This window comes from Pomacea canaliculata, linkage group LG3 (genome assembly GCF_003073045.1).
Source record: "Pomacea canaliculata isolate SZHN2017 linkage group LG3, ASM307304v1, whole genome shotgun sequence".
Taxonomy (NCBI): Eukaryota; Metazoa; Mollusca; class Gastropoda; order Architaenioglossa; family Ampullariidae; genus Pomacea; species Pomacea canaliculata.
Genome location: NC_037592.1, coordinates 25,405,777 through 25,428,468, shown reverse-complemented (window position 1 = coordinate 25,428,468; position 22,692 = coordinate 25,405,777). Strand labels below are relative to the sequence as shown.

The 22,692-nt window shown below is 44.1% G+C and overlaps 1 protein-coding gene across 2 annotated transcripts in view; it reads right to left on the bottom strand.

Annotated features, from left to right (window-relative positions):
* LOC112559712 (protocadherin-11 X-linked-like) overlaps positions 1-22,126 on the bottom strand; it is an 87,624-nt gene extending 65,498 nt beyond the window's left edge. The window contains exons 1-3 of one of the 2 annotated variants that reach the window (XM_025231061.1): positions 22,061-22,126; positions 10,344-10,503; positions 7,828-8,143 (exon numbers count right to left, since the gene is read on the bottom strand). The gene's annotated coding sequence lies outside the window, so the exon portion shown is untranslated. The remainder of the gene's footprint in view (positions 1-7,827; positions 8,144-10,343; positions 10,504-22,060) is intronic. The other variant, XM_025231060.1, reaches the window with a different exon arrangement.
* Positions 22,127-22,692: the final 566 nt, after the last annotated feature.

Genomic DNA, 22,692 nt, shown 5'->3' with positions numbered 1-22,692 from the left:
CATACAGCATTTGAATGTCATTTTCTGCGGAAATAGGTACTGGCCGCCGTGGGGTACCTTGATTAAAATGTATTTTAAGACCAATTCTCACTTCTGTTTTAACATGACATCGTATTTTCCGGTTAGTTTCATGACCAAGGAATTCATTCCGTCTCTACCCTCTACCCCAAACACATGTAAATAGAAACTGTACAGCTCAGACCCTAATCATCTTTCCGGGCCTCGGCTACCAAACTGCTGTGTGCGAGTTAGAACTCATTTCGTGGTGGTGGGTCAAATTTCTTTCTTACATTGACTTGAAATTTTTTTCCATAGTCTGTAAGGGGCCACAGAGAACAATGGAAAAGAATTTAGCTCGCGGTACCCATTTCAATATATGATTTTCTCATAATATCATTTGGGTACAGCGAAGTAGACACGAGACGTGATATGGGGAAGGATGGTGACAGGCCAAGATGAGAATTTTAGAACGAGTGCACATGTGTTTTGGTTTATCTCCCTTCTTCCCGCCTCCACTCATTTTCTTGTACCTGATGTAATATTTTTCTTCTCTTGACCCAGCAGGCAGTCCGTTCTTTCATTACATCCACTGATGAAAGATCGTCCCTTTCGAGAGAAAAGCGCTGAACAAAAAACAGAGCAAACACCGCATGAATACTAATGAGAAAGCGATGACAAAACTGCTCGGCCAGGTGCGCGGGTGTGGGCATGATGGCGGGAGTCTGCACTGCCAGACCATAACATTACGCCATTGTGGCATCCCTTCACCGTCTGTATTGCAAGCGGCGCACTGCTTCTCTTTTCTTGACTATAAAGGGCCGCCAAGTAGACTTGCTAGCCACATTTTTGTGCGCAGAAATGATCTTTTGTGGGGCGGACACTAAAACTATTAAACTTGAGGCTTTTACATTAGCAGGAGGATGTGTGATGAGAGAGACAAAGTTTCCTAGGCTCTCGGACACAGGAGTTGACTGCCACAAAACAAGCTATTGAAGAACAGAGACTATTTCCTAACATAGCCAATAGAGAGACTTGAAAATGTATTTACTTATTTGTTTATTAAACAATGGAAATTGAAAGAAAAAAATGTTAAACATCCATTGAGTTTTGAGGAGACAATGTATGATAAGAACTAACAATATTCAATAGAGAACTAAGACAGATAATAGATTACAAATATAAAACAGAGGAATAATATGAAAGAAAATATGCTGAGAAAATAATGAAGACAACGATCACAAATATGCAACAAACAGACGCGCACGTAGGAAAAAATAAAGTGTGACATGCCAGACCAAATAAACATGGTGGCATGCATCTATATTGGTATTGTACACAGAAACTAAGAGTGTTTACCAGCTAGAACAAACATTAATTTAACAGAAATATTACACGACGTGAAATAATAAAAACAAGAATACAGAGGGAAAACTGTAGGCACAATCTGACACAAAACATTTGAGACTACTTTCCGACAGAAAATGTGATAAGCAATTTTCGGGACACCAAAACAAAGTTGAAACCAAGCAGGTGGGTCCCGCTCAGCCCAAGTGAATGAGAAAATACTACAGAGATTGAAGAAGGTCAAAGAACAGAAACATAATGGATGCTGGTAAACAAATTAAAGGAAATTAAAAGGAAATCAAAGGAAATTATGTGCTAGAAATCCCATTAAAATTATGACACGGTTCCACGTTTGCGACCATCGATTCGGGCCCCTTCTTCTGCTCACATCCCTTTCTGCTTCGCTCCGTCTGAATCAATCTTCAAACAGTCCCGCGCAAACATCCCTCTTGTTCTCTTCCATTAGTTTCAAAAGGAGAGATTGGATTCCTTTTCACATAACCATAACTTCAGCTGACGTTTTTATTCTTTTTTCCTTCCCTTTTTAAAAAGTGGGTAGAGCGTACGGCCTAATAGCTCATCTTGATCCACCATTAGCCAGGAACTTTTAGAACACACACACATACATGGTCCCGTCACGTTTAGTGCACGAGCAGCTGTAGTCAGCTGCCAGCAGCAGCAACAGCCAGCGGCACCCGACGTCTGATGTCTGTTGGAGTTTATATCTCATGTCGCGTTAAGTCTCCGTGCCTAAGCATCAACCTCCCGGAGGGCAACACATTCACTAGAATATGATACAGTCAGAGAGAGGGAGTTGTGTCAGTTCGCAAAGAGAAGAATACGGAGTCCTGTAACATTCCATCGGTCCTAATAGCCCCTTTTTTCTCAATTATCTTCGGTGGGGTACATAGCCAAATCATTTCTACAGAGTTAGACCGCTTGGCAGGCAGCACTGATACAGGGCGAGTTGGAGATACCTCGGAAAATCTCGACACCGGAGCTGACAGCGACGCCGCGAGTACCCGTTTGTCATATCGCTGGGGATCGAGTCAGACAATAGGAAACGATTCGACTGGCCCTCGTTAAACTGTCCCGTAGCCCCTTTCCCCCAAACGGCGTTTTGTCACGCGTGATTCTCGCAGCTCCCATCTGACGAACGAGTTCCATCTTTAACTCGAAAGAACGACGTCAGGCGGGTGAGCGCAGTTCAGCGTAACACAACATAGGCGGTACGGCACAGGAGTTAAGTAACGAGATATGTCTTGCCTCCGAGAACTAATTACTGTAGCTGACTATCGTCTCCAGCGACTATAATTACGTTTCCCGGGCTGCAGTGTTTTTATGTCCAGACATGTCGGACCAGCGATGACTACCAGAGTTCGATGACATTACACCATTCCCACCCTTGCAACAACACTAAGGTAGTTTGTAGTTCCTCCTGTGGAGGAAATTCGCTCTCTCTCTCACACACAGAATTTAAGATCTCCGCTCACATGGAAGTCCTTTGGCGACGACCTCATTTTTCCCCTTTTAATCACAACCCAAATGACGCGGTTTTGCACAGCAATTTTTCTTGAAAGCTGGAATATATTTCGAGCAACAATATTGCACCGAGGCGCTGTTGTGGCAAAATGAAATATTGAAGTGAAATGCGAAAAAGGCTCAAGGCAGGAAATATTAACTGCGTAGAGACATTGCCGCTCTTGTCTTTATTGTTTATTGAAAGCAATATCTGTCGGGCGATTCTGTCGTCGAGTTCACCGAGGTACGTTTCTTTGTGCCGCATCCAGGTGTTTATTACCTGTGAAAATGTCCTTTCCGCACGTGCATATCCACTGAATGCATGGTATTTTTAATTCTCTTCATTCTCGCCTTTCCCTTTACATCCACTGTACGGGTAACGTTTTAGTCTGTCGTTTGTCAAAAAAGAGAGAATTTTGCTTTAAAAGACAGCGAAAACGGAAAAGGATTCACACTACAAAGGAATTCTTTACCTAAGAAATATGGAGCCTGGAAATGAACGCGAGCGCACACGCGTATAAACTGTGCGGCGGTTATTAGAGCCCATTGAAATCTGCTTTTGGATGAGATTTTACTTTTTGTTCCTTACAATAACCAGCTTAGTTGCTTTAAAAAAAAAGAAACTTTGCAGTGGAATGTACCACAACTAATAATTGCGGCGTTAAATTTACTTTCACACTAGCTTGCACGGAAAAGACCTTGTGTGCGAGCTGGCAGTTCCCACGCAGGTTGCTTGACTTGCGAGGGCAACGGCAGCAAATAATATTAAAATAACATCCCCCCCTCCCAACACACGCGCATAGCCACTCCCTCCTCCTCCTGCACCTGACCCGAAGTGCATGCACGTACAAGCAACACACACACAGCGATCTCCTCCCCCTCCTCTTCATCACCTCCCCCATCCCCCTGCAGATCAGGCTGCATTCAGGTGGATTCTGCTGCTGAACACCGCGGAAAGCAGCCATCTCGTGCCGTGCCACTGGCAGAGACAAATACCGAAAATTATTATGGATATTCTCCGGTTTCGGCTTTTCTGGACTTCGGCGCTGGTGCTTGCTTGTTGCTGGCTTCTCTCCTGGTCGACAGGGACGCAACCCATCAAAATGATTAATGAGCGCATGCACTCCTTCCCCCAACCCTCCCTCCCCCGCCACCCCCCCAAGCTTCCCCCCACCTAACCTCCTCATCGACAGCTGATGGTCCGCAGATCGCGCCCTGCCCCACGATAACCACACCGTGGAGCACTGCTGTTGTACTAATAAGGATCTGGCGTTCCACGACGTATGTAGTTCCTCCTTTTCTCACTCCGATAATACTTTCAAGTAAGAGGTCCCATGGAGCTCGTCAGGCAGATTGTACATGCAAGTGTTGTCGGTCCACGTGTTCGTGTGTGTCTGCGAGTACGTGAGAGTAGTTTTCACCAGCACGCTTTGATAAGAGGTATAAATGGCACCGTTACCTTTTACACAGATGAATAAAACTGATCGAAAAAGTGGATTTTTGTTGTTATTTTATCACACATCAGATGAAACACGGAATGGACCTGGTGTAGTGTAAAGTTCACTCCACATATTATATTGCCACAGAACTTGACCACAGCAAGCAATTAAACTTCCTCGTGCAGTTTTCGTTTTAATTCTTAATCTCTCTGACAAAAACATCAACCTGTACAGAACATTAAACACTAGAAAGCAAGGAATCAGGCTCAATATCAGAAGACTAAACACACAAAGCACGAGAGGCACTTCGGGTGGAAAATGAGCAAAAGATGCATGGAATCCTTTTCACATACTCCATCGCAGGCTGCGCGTGCACATGCGCACTAAAATGTGTCATTATTCACACAAGAGCTCATTCTGCAAGAACACTTTTAAAAACTCTTTTTACGGACCCTTCTCGTTCTCCTCGCGTCACTGGCTCTAGAAGGTTCTCGACCCCGCGTGCAGCAATCTGCAGAAAAGCCGACAAAAACGCTTCCCCTGACAGCTTTAGCACTGGCTTTGCCTCGGCACCAACCCATTGTTTCGTTAGCGAACATTTGTAACATGTGGAGCAGTCAGAATAAGTAACGAAGTGGACTGTACATATTCGACTGCCTTTATAAAAAATAAATTGCATAAGTCTTGCCCACGTTTACCTATACTTCCCGGCTTGCTCTACATGATGACACAACTGTAAAGAACTACTGGAAGACCTTTTACAAGGGGCTTCTATGAAATAGTGTAAAGGCGAATTGAATCGCTTCTCTGAGTCAGCCGTGCATATCCTCACTAATCCTGAAGTCACTGGATCCTGACAGTCGCATGCTTGTCGTAAACATCCAGCACGGTCTTCGAGGGACTGACTTGCAGGCTCCAGAGACAGTGGAAGCTTTCAAAATGGTGGCCAAAGTCCAGCTCTTTCATTATTATCTTTAGCGGGAAAACAGGTCCGATGTGAGCATTGAAACTGCTAAGCCAAGAATAAAAGATAGCACTAGTTTAGTCAGGGCTCAGTCGTTCAGCTGTAGATGATCTGCCTCTTTGGTGAGAGGAGACTGCAATGTTTCCAAATGTCCTATGGCGTAGTTTGGTGAGTGAAATGACTTTTCGCCTTGAGAGAGACTAAAGGTAAAACTGACGTCTACAATGGTGGGATTCAAAAGTGGGAGAGAATCAAAGACAGTATATAAGTTCAAGGCAACAATCGGTTCTTTGTTCTCTTAGGAATCGTCTATATTTAGATGGGGTTTACAGCGGAAGGTTCAACTAGTACGCTTGTATATATACCAGGACCACGACAGACAAGACCATGGATATATTCGTCGCAAGAGAGACATCACACCGAATTATATATTTATATATGACGCAGCGCAGTTGATCCCGTCAGTGAAGACCGCTCAACACGGCTGCTGCTGACTACAGACCTGCGGACGTCAGACTGCCTGACGTGAGTTTGCGAGACGTCAAGTACCCGCCCGGTAGACCTGCCTGACGCGGTCTAGGAGGCAGCCGCTTGTGTAACTCACTGCCGTTTCGACCAATTACTTCGGCTACTGACGCCTGGGCTTAAAAAAATGGCGAGACGCTGGAAAGTCAGCTCTAAAGCACTTTCGCTGTTTTCCTGTGTCAACGGGGCAGACAGAAAGGACGAGAAAAAAAGTGGCTGGTGCCAAAAAGCAAGTTGAGCCCATGCGTTTCAAAAGGACCAAGATGTCGACCAAAAGGAAGTTTTGAAACTTCGCTTGTGAGAACGATTCCACTACATGTGATTCATCAGACACGTTTTGCCCTGAAAGTTGTTTTTTTTTCATCTACCGTCTGAGAAAAGAATGGTGTGTTGTAATGAGAGTTGTTCAGGTACAAAAGTCTCACAGAGTCACATGCATGTGAACAGATCTCATACTCTGTAGTGAATCTTTAAATAAAAAGATGGGGAACAGTGCTCTTGTTAAAATCCCTAAACAGGATGAGAACTTTTGCATATGAAGAAAAGAACAAAGGTCGAGCATGATCTAAACATGTGCAGCCAAAAGAGGGTTCGGGGAGAAGTGTGAGTAGAACTACGTATAGAAAATTAATAATTAATAAAATACAAAATAAGACAATCCCTCCCCCAAAAAAATCACAACAAAAGAAAAACCTCATAAACCAGCATCAAAGTATATGAAACATGCTTCAGCGGATGATAGCACGGACATCGGACTTCATGGCCGTTGGATTGAGGTGTGATTGAATGGCCGCTAAACACTGGTGTAAAAGCAGTTTATGTTGTCGCGTCCAAAAAACAAAACAAACAAAAACAAACCCCAGCCAGCATTGAGCTCAATTTTTGTCCCCCTTTGTTGTTCATTTCTTGGATCATTCGATCGGATGATGTCTGTATGGCTGCATCTATTATACCTCCCACAGTCCACATGGACATTTGCGTAGATTTGCATGCCATGACGTTACATTCTGGATAATTTTGTATGTTACAGCTACCTATTTAATTATTTACAGTTCTGTTCTTTATTTTGTGATTTAGCAGCTACATTGTCAGGGGAATGTGAATAAGAAGCCTAAAACAACAAAACATTTTTTTCAGATTGTCCAGAAAGCACCGACGCCATTTGTCATTCGTGACATTCATGGTGTCAAGTCCTGACCAGAAATTTATGCCAGTGCACACTGCACTGGGAAAGACAACGAGGCTGTTCATTGACACATCTTGCACAGTGCTCAGTGCAAGCTGGGACTCGATCCGTGACTGCTACCCACTACCTACTGTCCTGTGGCGAGCTGCAGCAAATGGAAGGCGTGCAAATAGCTGGGCACAATGCCACGCTCACCTCAGCTGCCGGAGCAACTTCAATAGCGCACGTGGAGGTGTATGGCACGCAGTGGTCTACATCTCCACGTTAATCAACTCACGGCACAAGCCACGGGCTGATGGCCAAAGCCTTGTACGTCGTCAGGAGCCATGGTCCATTATAAATTGCAGACGGCCTGGTGTCTGCTGCTTCCTACATCATCCGTGATCACAGAACATGAGACCCCCAGCCACCACCTCCCTTCGCCAACATTCTCCGACCAATTTGTTCCCGTATCATTAGGCGCAGTGAAGTGCTGAGAGACAAAAGAAATTTCGTCCACAGCACGCACGTGTTGAACCTAAGCACGTGATATGTGTTGAGTATGTATGTGAGTATGCACGTAATACCAAATGGTCGAGAGATACGTATACATCACGTGAAAATAATGTTTAAAGAGAACAAGGTGCTTTAAGGCTTTCAATGTACGTTCCCTCAGGTGTTGTTAGACTGACACGTCATCGTTAGACACGTGATAAGGCCGTTGTCATTCTAGCTGCTGTTGCGAGCATGACGTCATCACTGGGTTGGTTTGTCCATGCCCACCCTAAACATCGGCTCAAGGCGACGCTACCGTTGGTATATCAGCGGATACGATACTTATTTAACAGAGAAGCGATGTCAGAACTTACCTATGGTTCGGTGCTGGCTCTTCGCTATTCGCACTGTGTTTCCAAGACACCCATGAATCGAACGGCCAAGAAAGCAAGCACTGAACACGCCATCAGTAGTTGCAGTCTCTTCTGCTCCCGCTGTCTTCAACGCATCAGCCAAGCGCTAGGAGTGAACAGTGCTCACGCTCCTACGCGTGGGCTACCTCGTGACCTGCCGTGACCTTTGTCCTGCGTACCGTAACATGTGCCCCCGTTACGTAATGATAGCTGTTTCGCGCCCTAGGTTGACACGTACGCAGCGGTGTGCACGACAAAGTTCAATGGCTTGATGAGCCTGTAAGTGGAGAGCAGACATGAATTCCAGCCTTAACTAAGCCACCGACACACAGCTGAACAGAGTATGTAAACCAATGCTTTATTGTTACAGGACAAAAGGTTACCAGGCCGACGGTCAGATTCAGATGCAAGCAAAATCGATTGTGAAAAGGAGCTTATTTCTGTTATTGTCACAAAATACTTATCACGAATGGAAGCAGCACGCGCCTTATTTTGGCTTTGTCTTTACAAACAATGGAAGACTAAACTGGAACCGGCATTCTCATCGAGCCCATAAGCCTCTTAGAAGGCTGGCCAGTAAATGATTGACGAGAGATATTGCCCATTCACGTCGTCGTTTTAGGTGCACTGATTGATTCCCTTTACATAGTCTCTCACTTTCTAGAGTGGGAGGAGAGTGATGTACATGTTGCATTTTGGGTGCGTGGGTGTGTGGGGTTATGGGTGCTAGTAGTCTGGTGTAAGAGCCAGTAAGTGGTTGATATCATTACCGAGGATTTCTAGCTAAAATTATATTTGGTAAGCTGTCCCAGGTTGTAAGTGAAGTAGTCCTCAGATTTTTCAAGGCCCGTAGTTATGAAGTCATTGGGACAAAATGTGGGAAATAAGGGCAACTGTCTTGTTTCTGAAGTTGCGAAGCGGTAAGCAGTCCAGCAGCCGTTGCTCGATGTTGCTTCGTCCTGCGGCATTTTTGCGAGTGTTTATAACAACCGCTCCAGGAGTAAAGCAACGTCTGTGATGCCTGCACACCCACCGCTTTATAACTATGGAGACAAGACCAAGTTGCCCCCAGGGCAAAGGCTTACCCTCGTTTCCTAACTACGGCCCTAAACTGATAATTGCACTTCCTCAAAACAAGATTTTCCGAGCTTGTGTGGCTGATGTCTGTTTATCGCACACGAGGGAATTAAGTGTAAACTCAATCCGTTTCCATTACTTATGAATTTGCTCCTTTGTTAGCTGTTGTTTACATCGGGTTACAAATTATGTAGTTAGAATAAATAGACTGATGTGGGTAGTGTTAAAAACTGTCTGTGAAAGTATCCACATCTGACACCTTCAGTCTTAAACAAAAACCTCAACAAGTCATTGCATTTGAAAGTCCTGATCTATAGCGTAGCGACTCCCATCTCCCCCTAAACATAATTTTCAATTATCGTCTCTTTCCTTGCAGGCAAATAGGCAAAGTTCGAAATAGGCACCAGCTTTGTCATGATCACCCCTCTGTCCATGTGTTCATGCTTTTACGTAAAAGCTTTTTTTTTTAAATCAGAAAGAATAACTTGGCTAAAATTTAAATTAAATGAAAGATGCTTAAATCCGGAAAATGTAATCTGCACCGAGTCCTCCATGTAATTAATTTCTTCGTTTCTCATCCATCCATCGTTGAAAGCAGTCGCCAACCTTTCGCCTGCCCATCAATCTCTTTTTTTTCTTTTCCCCCCTTCTCGATATAAAAACTACAGCCATCGTGCAGTTTAAACGGAAGAAAACGTAGAAGAGAGAAAGAGAGGTGAGGGGAGGAGAACAGCAAAACGGAGGAAAAAAGTGCTGTGGGAGATAACTTGCTTGCTGTGGCGTTGGAGCCATTCCTGTTGCGGAACATGCGTCCGTGTCATCCATTATCTGAGAGCGAGGAGACTTGACAGACTCAGGTAATGCAAAACCGCGCGAATTAGCCTGGCACCCGGGGCCGCCTCCTGGCACTGGGAGGCCACCGTGCGGTCTGGCACCCAGCATCCCGTCATCCCTTGCTCCTCGCCTTTACTCTTTGACACTGAGCTCTTTCGCTCCGTCTCGTTATTTTCCAGCTTTGTTCCCCCTTTTCGTATCTCGTGCTCTCTCGTCTTTGTGGCTTTGGAATATCGTGTGACGTGTTTAGGCGGCCGGCCACACAATCTTCATTATGTGTGATTTGATTAGTCTGGTGTCATCGCCTTTTGATGTCATTGCCTGCATGCGAGCTAATACTGTTGTGGTTATCCTAGGCTTGATTAGTTTGTCTGGTGTTGATGTTTCGATGTTGCTACCTGTGTTACCCCATCCCGCCCTCTTGGGTTAGGGGCAATAGGTGTTGATCATCTCTCTCGTCAGGCATGGACACAGCTCGCGCTGACACAAACACACACAGACACACGTCAAAATGTTCAAATATATACATATGAATCATAATGTTCTGGTTCCAAATATATGTTCACCTGATATTAGCGGTCGCACCTTCTTCCAAAGTTAAAGGAATAGTGTCTGGCTGGTTGTTGTCCCAGTTAGTGACATTCACCTCTCACCCTCCTCTTCCATATGAAGTGGGCCCACGTGCAGGTGTAGTCCTGTCATCAGGCTGCCATACTGTGTCTGTACCTGTCATGTACGTACACAATTGTGAGCTCAACAACCAAATATAATATACATATATATAATAAATATTTAAAACCTAGCAATGTGCTACATTTATTTACAATAAATATTTAAAAACACATAGCAGTGTCCTGCCTTGCTTGTATTCTTAGCGCGTCACAGTTCCCTTCAACATGCATCGTCAAGAGGCCAGGTTCTCGCAAGGATAAGTATGACCTTTCAACTGTAACCTGTTCAAAAATATATCCACGATGTCCACTGTTCACGGGCACAGCAATGTGAACTGTGATGTCATTGCGCTCCATGCTATAAATGTCTATCTTAACCAGATAAAATTGGACAAACGCATTAAGTTAAGCAAGATTTCATGTAACCATGATATACTTGCCAGAATTGGTCCGCCGTTTAGCCATATTTTTCCGCAGTATAAGAAGGATCATGACTTTCCATGACACTGGAAATAGGAACGTTGTGTGTGTGCGCGCGCGAGCGTGGGTGTGTGTGTGTGTGTGCACGTGTCTGTGTGTATGTTTTCTAACCAATACTTCGGCTAGGTCCATACGTGCGTGGCAATTTTGATTCATCTTTGTTTATATAATGTCTTAGGTAGTCGATGCGCTATAAATTAAACAACCTTTGCCACTTGACCAGAAACACACGCCGTTTATTGCTGATGATACCGGAGCGTACCCTTGCCGTGTAAAGGGCAGTATACATATACAGGGCCTCGACTTCCAGGAATTCAATCCGGTCTGCTCAGGTAGCCCTCATCGACTATCGAGTTTCCTGGCTGGGGCAGACGTTCCCGTCACCACCTTCTCGCCTGACGAAGGCATGTGGGGCCAGTGTCAAGTGAGACACTTACCGGAACTGTAGCTACTCGTGCGCAAGTCACGCACCTTGCATTATTTACATGCCTACCTCTACCCCCACCTCGCTGTGGCTGCCTGCCGATGTGCACCCACAGTTCCTGAGGTCAGCGCCAGGGTTCGATCTCAATCAGCGATAATGCTTCGCCGTTCAAGAAACCCTTCTGTCCCGACAAAGTTGTCCGGAAAGAGATGTTATTATCAAGCGACGATCTACAAACGACTTACCTGAAGGAAGGAGAAAAATCCATAAGGGATGGAGGAGCAAGTTAGTGCTAAAAGGGATTGTTTCTGTCTGATCGTGTCTTGTCATTTTAGCTTTTCGCGTACATAACCCCTGTGAATATCAAATGCACATCAAAACCAATTTTGTAAAATTTCAAACTGTCAACAAAATTAAAGATCAGTTTGAGCGTAAAGAAATGGAGGGTACGAAGGAAGTTCCTCTTCTAAGTGTTAAGGAGTGTAAATTAGCGATATTCCCAGTCCACCTGAAACCGCGTATTTTACAACCGGCTATGAGTAAAGGAATTTTTCATGACAAATTTAAAGTGTCTTAAAAGTGTTAACAAATTGTACACACTAATGATGTGTTGTCTTCAAATCGTTTCCGTGACCTGGTCCTTTGTCATCGCTTTTTGCAGACAGCAACACAGTATGATGTACGTCGTACATGCAAATAAAATTTCCTTTTCCAGGGGTTTCACCCCTCAAGGGATGCTAGAATGCCTTCCTTCAAAACTTGTTCAATTGCGCCTTCGAAAAGGCAGCTTTAATTTTTATTTGTTTTTTTTTTCAAAACTGCTAGTCTTACAGACATGACAGAACGGATGACAACCTGCTTCACCGGAAACAAGTTTTACATGGCTCGAGAAATCTTATGATTTTTTTTAAAACATTTTAAATTTATCAAACTTTTTATTATTGTTTACTAATGGAGGATCCAATTATTTTTAGTTACATTTTAATTCTTTTTCTATTTTATCTCTTATTTATTTTTTAACCTGCGGCTTGATGCATTGTTTGTTTCATGTACCATTGGTTGTCATCGTGATATATATGTATACATATATCTTTCTTGAAAAAGTTATGCTCTTTCATGTTTGTTAGTCAAATAACAGAAAAAAAACAGAGAAATCACAATGAACCTGCTTCTTTTCTCTCTCACACACATGTAAGAAATATATACATATTAACATATACAGACATCTCACGACTCATGTACAAGGGTTGCTGAGAGATTGACGAATGTGCCAAGTAAAGACTGGGTGACTAAGATGAAGGGGCGGACAATGTAATAGACTCTTATGTTGGGAATTGAAGAGAAGCCGGTAGTCAACCGCCTCCCGTACAGCTACTCTTCCCTTGTCTCAGAACTCCCCTTCGCCCGCGGCGTTGCGCTGATTCGCACCAGTCATGCCATTAAGGGGGACGTCTTCATTATTTTGCCATTCAGCTCCCACTTGCACGAGCTGGGCAAGTCCAGGCATCGCTCTCAACTCCCTTTCCAGCTTGGAGAATCCTCCACGGGAAGACATCGGCTAATGATTCGTAACAAAACAAAGGTTACACCAAAGTCAGGCCTCAAGGCTCCGTCTAAACACAGGCCAGGACATATCAACGTCAGTCACAACGGCTCGAGGGCCGGCCGAGAGAGGGACCTTCCTTTGGGAGGATCGTCATAAAGAAAAGGAACCAAAAGTCTGCCAGGGTAAACATTGCGAAAGGAAACGGTCTTTCGTTGCTTTCCGCACTTTGATGTTTTCGTCCACCAGTTTCTCCATCTTAACTCGCCCTTCTTTTTTTTTTTCTTTCTCGTTTCTTTTCTAGAAATTCTTTTATTCCTCCTTAGGCAAGAGCGTCATGTCTCGACAAAAAATGATTCCGTCTGGACACAGAGGTTTCCCCGAACCCTTCGACGCCCGGAAGTGTGAGTACACAAATGCAGTGAAAGTAAACTTTGTCTCGCCAAGGATAACACCTTAGGCGAACTTGATTCTCATTAATTTGTCGGCTGACCTAGCTCTCCGCCAGCTGACTATCCCTTAGCACTCACGTCCGTCTTGCTGCCATGTACTAACGCATGCGCTCTGACGTTGACTGACGTTGGAAGCTCGCAGAGGAGACTGAAGTGTGCATGACTGTGGTAGTTTAAAAAATACTTTAAAAAAAGACCAGAAGACGAAAAGAGGAAAGCAAACAACGTTTTCTCCGAACAACCAACCCTTCCGAATAAACAACTGATACTAGCTGGAAAATAACATGAATAACATGAGTCGTGAATACTGATCAGGGTAGCTTCCCTCTTTCAACTCAAGCTTCTATTTTCTAGTTGCAAAATGTCGGCACTGACGCTCCTGACATAACAGACACTGAACACCTCAGAGATCAGCAAACCGTGAAAGCAAGGTGCACGTGCGCAGCCGTTTGCGTCAGTCGTACCTTGACATAAAAGCATGCAGCGACGATTATCAGCATATATGTTATGAAGAGTAAAGAAAGAGGAAGAAATCAACGAAAAAGAAAATTGTAATCGACTCTAGTAATAAGAAAAACTTAGTAATATACAGTAACTTGCATAGCGACGGACGCCGCCACCGCCGACCACGACGATGACGATCAATCAGAAGAAGTAGAAGAAGAAAAGAGGAGAAAAAGAAAGAAGCAGCAGAAGACCAAAAAAAAAAAAAAAAAAAAAACCAGAAGACGAAGAAGAGTCTCTAGCTGGCAGGAGGTGCGAATAAGTGCATGCGGTGTGAGTGCGGTGGACAGACTGTGTAAATTAAGCACCGTCCTTTAATGAGTGGTCTCTAATTCTCTCCCTTCTGCACTATCCAGTGATTAAGTCAACCTTCAGCTCTCATTATCGTCTCCTCCCGTCGACGCCAGCCCCTGCGAGATGAGCTCACGCTCGTGTGACGTACTCCGCCGCAGACGTCGGGTGTGACGTGTCGCAGTCTTCACAGCTCCGTCTCCTCCAGCGACTGTCTCTCGCCATCCTCCCGCCTTTTTCCCCCAGCACCAGTACCACCAGTACCAGCACCACCACCAACCTGACCCTCAAGAACCCTCGAGTCGTGAATTAAGGCCCCCCCGCTTTCAAACATTTAAACTTTACCGGTCCTTCCAAGTGTAACTTTACTCCGGCCGAGACTGCACTTGGTGGTCATCGGGGCTGCAGCCGCCCTAATCTCGCAGACGAGATGGCTTCCTAGGCCACGTATGGCAGAGAAGGTGAGAGAGAAGAACCTTCTAATAACGAGCGCTCCCGAACCGAAAACGTTGATTCCACAGGGTGACGTTGACGTCACGTGTCATGCAGACTACAATAGAAGAGGACCTCTCTGTCTGTCTCTCTGTCTCACACACAAACACACATACATTTTTTTGTTTGTTTGCTGGAGTCTAGCCTCGGCTTTCTGCACGAAGACGTGATGAACAAAACACCGATCTTTACCTCCCGCAGAGGAGTTCCTGCGATTAGGGCACTACAGCAGTAGAAGAAGGTTTAAGCTTGATGAAGGTTCCCCCAAAGAGCAATAACTTATCCTCATTTAAACAACTCGCCACTTGCTGCCACATGGGAGCTGAGTTAGTGGGAGGCTGTTGTTGGCAGAAGGCTATGCTAAGCTACGTTAAAACTTTTGACAGCCTTGGTTCGCGGTATGGTACCACTTAAGCAATCCACTGAGGAGGTGCGATTAAAGGAGTTCCAGAGTTCCAGAGGGAGGATAATGGAGGCGGCAAACACGCATCAGGTCGGCTGCACCTTGGCAGTTCGCTTCAGGCACCCTAGGCGCGCCGGAGGGCAGTTATTGCCGTTGCAGCAGACATTGCTGTAGATGACTTCTGTCACGTTAACTGCGTCCATGGGGACAGAAGTCAAATGTAAGACCGCATGTGTTCGTGCATGCACGCGTCGGTGTGTGGTTGTGTGTGCATGCGTGAATCTGTATGTGCGTACGTTCGTCTGTTTGTGGCTGTGTGCGCTTGCATGCATGCACGGGCACATAAATACACTCGCATGTACGTGCGTATGTGCATATGTGCACGAGTATGTGCGTGCGTCCATGTACATTATTATTATTCTTCGTGTCTGGCCACCTGTCTAACATCAGCCTGTCGGGCTCTGTGTCTAATGGCTCCTAAAGATTTGTTCATCTGCTTACTGTATCATGGCGTATCTCCGCTAGATAGTAGCAGAACAGGTGTCCTTTTTTTAATTAAAAAATCTCCATTCAACGCGAACTAATAATAATAAGTGGAAATTTATGAGTCGTAATATCTCGGTCAAAGGCGGACTCATTGCGCTGAACAAGATCACAAAATAGTAACAAAGATGTAGAACAAATTAGCACACACACACGAAAACCAAAAAAAAAAAACCAAAACAAAACAAAAAAAGAAACGAACAAAAACAAACAAAAAAAAACAAAACAAAAGAACAACAACAAAACAAAACAAAAAAACACATAAAAGATGTAGAACAAGATCACAAAATAGTAACAAAGATGTAGAAGGAAAAGCAATGCAAAGACTCGCTGCCTTCCGGCAGTAAAGGGAGATCACTGTAGATGTAAGGGTGACGACTCCAGAGAATTAGGTTAGTGACATCAGAAGAATACTGGGAAGATAGTGAGTAATCTTGAGAATATGAATAAATGTTATGAAGAAACATTCCAATACTTGAGCAGTTGAGCTACAGAGGGTACATATGATTTATAGAGCCCGGTACTTCTGCATATGGGCATAGCGAAACGTTTGTGTGAACATCAACACAAATTACACTGACAATGAAGTTAAAAACGCAGCATTAGACTGCCGCAATCAAATCAAGGTCTATATTATTTGTCCTAAGAGCTCATTGGGTAAGGACTGAGCAGCCACTGATTGTAACATTCCCCTCTCTGAGACAAAACAGAGAAAACAGCAACAAAATCGTTAAGCTTTCACCAATTGTCAAATGTCTGCAAACAGGTCGGAAACAGGTAAAAAGGTTGAGTTACGCAGGTAAGTCCCGGGTGAAACGTCAGGATGGCGTGATACCCGATCAAGCTGGTGACAAGCGGGTGCACGAGAGCCGAGACTGCCATTACATGATGAATGGTGGAAGCCTGCTTTGGCAAGTACAAGAAACGTGCATTTACGGGTATGTGTCAGGACGCGTGACGCGAGGAAGAGTTGGCTGCCACCCCGACAGAAAGGAATGCTGGGAGAGGTAATATTTGTCCAAGCAGAATAGCCAGAGGATAAAGAACTACACTGAGACATAAACCCACGTCTTTAAGGATAAACTCGAGAGTAACTTTAACTACATACAAAAATAAATAAAATTAAAAATAAAAGGCACCGTTATTTTTTAAACATATCTGAATGTCGCATAATTGCTTTAAAAGAAGAAGAAAAAAGCAAGCATAAAGTCCAAACAGTTCTTTGAAGCTTTTTGTTCTGACTGTTGTTCTCGGCAATGTTCCGCAGCGAAGACAGTATGACTAAAGTAAGAAACGTTTTATTGACTTCTACACAAGACTAAACTTGTTTCTTAAAAAAACTCACAAAAATAAGAAAACAAAAGAACGAAATGCTCTTCTTTTAACGAATAAATGTCGGCAACTTCTCTTGACTTAATCCTTATCAAGGGTTACATTTTTTCCTCCCAGAGCGATATACGATTTATTACGCATATAAAAAGTTGGACTTTCTTTTATGGACACGAGAGAATGTCACTGCTTAAAGTAGCGAGGAAACAGAGACAGAGAGACATTAGGAAGAGAAGGAAAGAGGAAGGGGACAGAGAGGAAAAGACAGATTTGGGGGAGGAATGGCGAGAGAAGCAGTAAAAGGAACAAAAGCTTATCTGTTTAGATAATTACGGTCATTTGAGTAACAAGAGACATATGAGAGCACATAAATATTCAGAGTGACAGTGACTCCTGTTTGTGTCATGACATCCGATTGTGTCTCTGAAGACTGTGATCCTGACAGTAAGGATCTCTAACAACAAGTGTTGTTAGTCTGGCGTCCTCAGAAAGCCCTCATTAACAAGCTGCAAGTCCGGGGCAGAAGAAAAGGACTGAGCAGACGTGACCAGGTGAATACACCAACGTACAGTCTTGCTGATGTCCGGACAGACAGCCTGGCAGACTCAGCCCGGATGTACCTAGTTAACACACAACCGGGTGCAAAGGGCGTGATAAGGGGTACTGCAGTTTTCTCCCATCGTTAGCGGGTGGTGTGGCGTACTATTATGTATTTCTCAGGAGCTGTGGCAAACATGCAAGCTCTTCAGACTGCCTGTGATCATCCAAGCAAATGCATAACTGAGTTTTGAGTTATTTGTTGTACAGTGAACTACTGTAGAAGTTAGAGGAAGTATAGGTATATACCTTCTATATACCTTTCAACAGGCGAACTGGCTACACACACTGATCAAACTCTTATCCTAAAGAGATGCACCTCAAACCCACGCAAAGCACGCGATGCTACTCAGATTGTAAAGATTAGGAGTTTCTGTACTTGAAGATCATAACTGTTCTACTGTAAAAACATTTTAAACTCTGTTCCTCAAAAGAAACATTCCTTGCAGGGCGCAAGCACGAACGCACACCAAACAACAAAAGTCTACCCATCTCTACCTTGGATCACAGTAGCATGCAAGATATTTTATCGAGCGCTGCTGACACCTTCTCGGAAACTCTAAAACAGGATCCATCCTCCCTTCCTTTGCTCACATCGCCAGATAATGGAGGCCGAACTTTATCGAGCGAATAAGCCCAGCGTGATGTCTTCCAGCAGATCTGCGTCCGTGACAAGCAGGATACCTGTACTTTGGAGACCTTGCGATCGACCCCATAAAAGGCCCGCATGGTCGTGACTGGCTCCCGAGTACCAGGTACAGCTTCACAGAGCTACAGAAAAGAAGTTCATTAAACAGCGAGACACATACACCAACAGCCAACATATTCTGACCCCACATCTCCTCTCAAACCACGAAGTGCGGATAAAACAAAACACGCCAAGACAAATAGCAGAGAGGTGATTAATCTCTCTTCGCCGAGTTCCAGCCTTGCAGTAATGTCAGCAAACACGATGCTTGCAAGATGTATAAACACATTCGTGCGTTTACTGCACTGTCACACCAAGGGGGTGGAGGAAAGTACGAGAATAATGACGACTCGGTATTTGCGCAAACATCATTACGCGACAGACTTGTCTATATTAGAATATCAAAATATTTCATGGAGATAACATTTTCCAAACAATATCATCATATTTGCTTATTTATGCTCATCCGATATCTCTCAGGAATCCAGAGGTTGTGTCAGTCTGTGTAAAGACACCGACGCTGTTTGATTCTATCGACCAGTGTCCGATTTTTACCGGGGAGGGAGTGTAAGAGTGCTGGGGTGAGGAGGAGATGTAAAGACATTCATCGTCTTTAAAGAATAAACTTTGCCACATCAAAGGTAACGGAGAGAGCTCGGTAGGAGGAAAACAACTGACTAGCGGGCATGAGAGAAGAGGATGAGGAAAAGAAGGAAAAAGAGAGAAAGAGAGATAAGGTGGGTTTAATCGAGAGGGAGAGAGGATGGTGAAAGAAGGACAAAGAGGCGTTAAAGGAATGACAAGAGCAGTCCATCATTATAAAATTTAATTATGGGAGAGATTTCTTTCCAGTAAGAGCCACGAGGCGTTAAGATACTGCAAAGCGGATTTAAGGACAGCGGAACTGGCGCCTGCACAGTGTAAAGAAACCGTGTTTTTCTTAATTACTGAAACTCCGCTCCCCATTCTCCCCCTCCCTAATTCTGCTGAGGGCTTTGGCCAGTATAACCAAAAGCCCCTTCGCTACCTCTCAACATTTTTGCCACGAGAAACTAAGGTATATTTTTATTTAAATAACTTACAAGCCATTCTACCTACGTTTTTGTGTTGTGTGTGTGAGAGAGCGGTAGTGGAATGAAACAGGGCGACAAAAGAATACACCTGTATGTGTTGATATTAGAAAATTACGGAGAAGTTCAGAGAAAACACTAAAATGCACATTTCTACATCGTTCTTGTTATTGGGAAGCTTCTTCATTATCGAAGCCTTCTAAATGACTCAATGTGATTAGGAAAAAGTGTAATTTCAAACGTAACCCCTCAGAATATTTAGGCGAACCCGATTTCAAAGTTATTTCCAAACGAGGTAGGGAGATGCAACAGTGCTGAAATCGAAGCAGAAACCTTGGTCAGTGTCTCTGGTTATCCTTGCTCCTGACCAAGACCTCATTGACCCCGCCCTCACAAAAGTATGTGTGCTGAGTGGGCAACGTTTCATTAGCTTTTATGTTTATATTGTTATTATTATATTGGCTGTGGGCTTCAGTGACAGTAGATCGACGTGTACATGCCAATATGCCAGACAGTAAACCAGCACATATAATCACAATCCTACCGTGTCTGTAACGACTTGGCGTGGTGACGTCATGCTGACGTACGCAGTTCAGGTGTCAGTGGGGTCACAACGAACTTGACACATGCTGACCCTCCCCCCTTTCCGAGGTAAATCAACTTAATCTCTTTTTTTTCCCCGCATAAAATGCTAAAGTTGAAAAGAAAATGATTCCTGGCGAGTCATCACTGGCCTGAAAAGTTTGATAAAAAAATGTAAAGTTTGATTACACTTTAAAACAGGTAAGCTCATCTACAACCTTTGACAAGAGGGCTAAGTGCCGGCGAATCTTGGAGCCGGTCTGCATACATTACACCCAGAATCGATTGCAGGGCAAATGAAAGACATCTGTCTGTAGAAGGCCAGGGCAGATAAATGGTGAACGGTAACAACGATCACATCGCTGAAGGATCTCCGTGCTGGGTATGTCGGGCAATAAAAGTCGCTGCGGCTAATGAGGCAAGCCGCTGGAGGCGCGCGCACGGGCAACCATGACGACAGTCCACGCACGCCATGTAAACGAAGCCGGAAATACAGTCTAATCAAGGTCTGCAACAGTTTACCGATGCATGCCGGGATTACATCGGATGGTAGGGAGAGGGGGGAGATCAAGTGTTGAGAGCTGACAGCTTGAATGGGGCATAAAAACTCTTTGCAGGCAATCCCCCTTCCTTGAACAGGTCACCATGACCATGGGAGCCGGAACCACTATCACAACCACGACCATTGTCAAGAATATTAACAGTGATGAAGAAGACTGCAGACGCAGGAGAAAAAGGAAGAATAGACAACGTGTAATAGATAGAAAGACAAAATGTAAGCGGCTTTTTTTGTGGAGTGTACTTCAGCAAAGACTTTTGGACATTCTTCTTACTGACGGTTTGTGGAGGTTAGCAGTTGTGTTAGGGTTTCTCATCTTCAGACTCTCACTAGAGATTAATGGCAAGATGGCCATGATAAGCACGGCATTTCTGGACATGTAACTTGGAGACTTATCTGATGATTGCTCGAGCAAAGAACGAGGGAGTGAGACAGGAGCAAAATTAAAAGAGGGATAGTGTGTCTATAGAGTTGGTCTTTGAAAACTCAATCCTATATGTAGCTTAGGCAGAAGTTACGAAGTAATAGCAACCAAGTGACACACGTCACCTCTCTAGAAACTAACAGTCCATGAAAACAACTGATCCAATAACTCTGACATAGCTTTTCTTTGTAGTTGCACTAATTCCTTAGCTTACTCATTTTCCTCATACCAATGTGTAAGATAAAAAAACTTGTCAATTAGTGATAATTCCTGACTTATTATCTTCCCAAAAGCTTAACACCAGGGGTAAGGGCGTCTTCCAAGGTCTGATCTCCCACCCTAGACCACAAGGAAAACAATATATTCAAAACTAAAAAAAGACTGCATGTTTCTTCTTTAAAAGCAAATAAGCTGCGCATAATACAATAACAAGATCTCAGTGAAAAACTCTTAACTTTGAGAGATAAAATATTGATGCTCTATATTTAGCCTACGCAAAGAATGAGAGGAAATTCGTGACCTTTTGGAACACAGAGGAACCTGATTAACATATACTTCACGCTCTCTTATTTTGCCGAGCATTGATGACAGATCCACGTGACACCATGACGTCACCGGTTTCAAATCTTCACGCCCCATCTCCATGGGCGAAGACTGATATCTCGTGAATAGAAGGGGGTCATTTGTTCAGATTTTACGAATCAGTGTCTTGTGGTGAGCTAACCCCAGTCATTAGAAATGGGAAAAAATACCTCGGGTGGGTCTTTAACATGAAGGCACGAGTAAGGAAGAGGCTCTCTCACAATAACTTTACGTCGCGTGCGAGTCATCGTTCTCTGTGAGGGATCCAAAAAAAAAAAAAAAATTCTAGAGGATTTCGCTTTTCCTTTAACTGAAGCTAACGAAGTGTATAATTTTGCAATAAGGCTAAAACGAGAAAAGCTGGCATTTTAGCTTTTATCGAGCCAAAATGCTGCTGGAAATTCGCCTCTCTCTGCTACTTAATGACGCGGCAAAGACGTGCTATCTGCCGTCCTCAACGTCTTCAAGAAACTCGTCACACATCTCACCGAGGCTGACCAGAGGAACACTCTTCTGCCAAGAGCTCGACGCGACCACTGTTACAAGCTTTGTGGAAAGATTATGTGAGTATGACAAGTAAATTTTACTTAATAATATTATCAAATATATTCTAGCAATACAAAAATGAATGAGTCATCATGAACGATACCTAATGTCGTGGGGCTTATGAGCATCCATTTCTTCTCCACATCCAAAAACGTCCTGAAATTTTCCGAAGACCTCGTCCGTCTTGTTAGTAATATATATATATGTAAAATACCGAATGGTTTTATTGCAAAAGGCACATACAGAGAGAGAGATAGAGAGTATGAGTAAAACAGAGACACAGAGAAAAACTTGTTTAGACAAGTGACGTCTTTCAATGGTCCCACCTTAGTTTCTCCACAGAACAGCACTTTGAGTGGACTTATTTCTTAACAGTAGCCGACGTGTAAAGTTTGTAGAACCGGGGGTACATGCCTACATCATGTGGTGAGTAGAAGGGAGGGCAAGGTGACTCCACAGAACGCGGGCTATCAAGAAGAGGTCACAGAGCTGCCGAGCCGAGTTAACAGACGATGACCTACGGCAGCTGAGGACCCGGAAAAAAAGCCATAAAGACGACGGTTGCCATGACGACGCGGACAAAAGCCCACCAGAACTGAAGAGTAAATTCAAGGACAGGCCGTCATGTTTAGGCTCGAGGGCGAATAATAACAGAACAGGTAATGAGAATAGCCTTTTAAAAAAATTAACTTCGGGATCGCTGTCTCTATTTCAGTGTCTATGAGACAGGTTCTA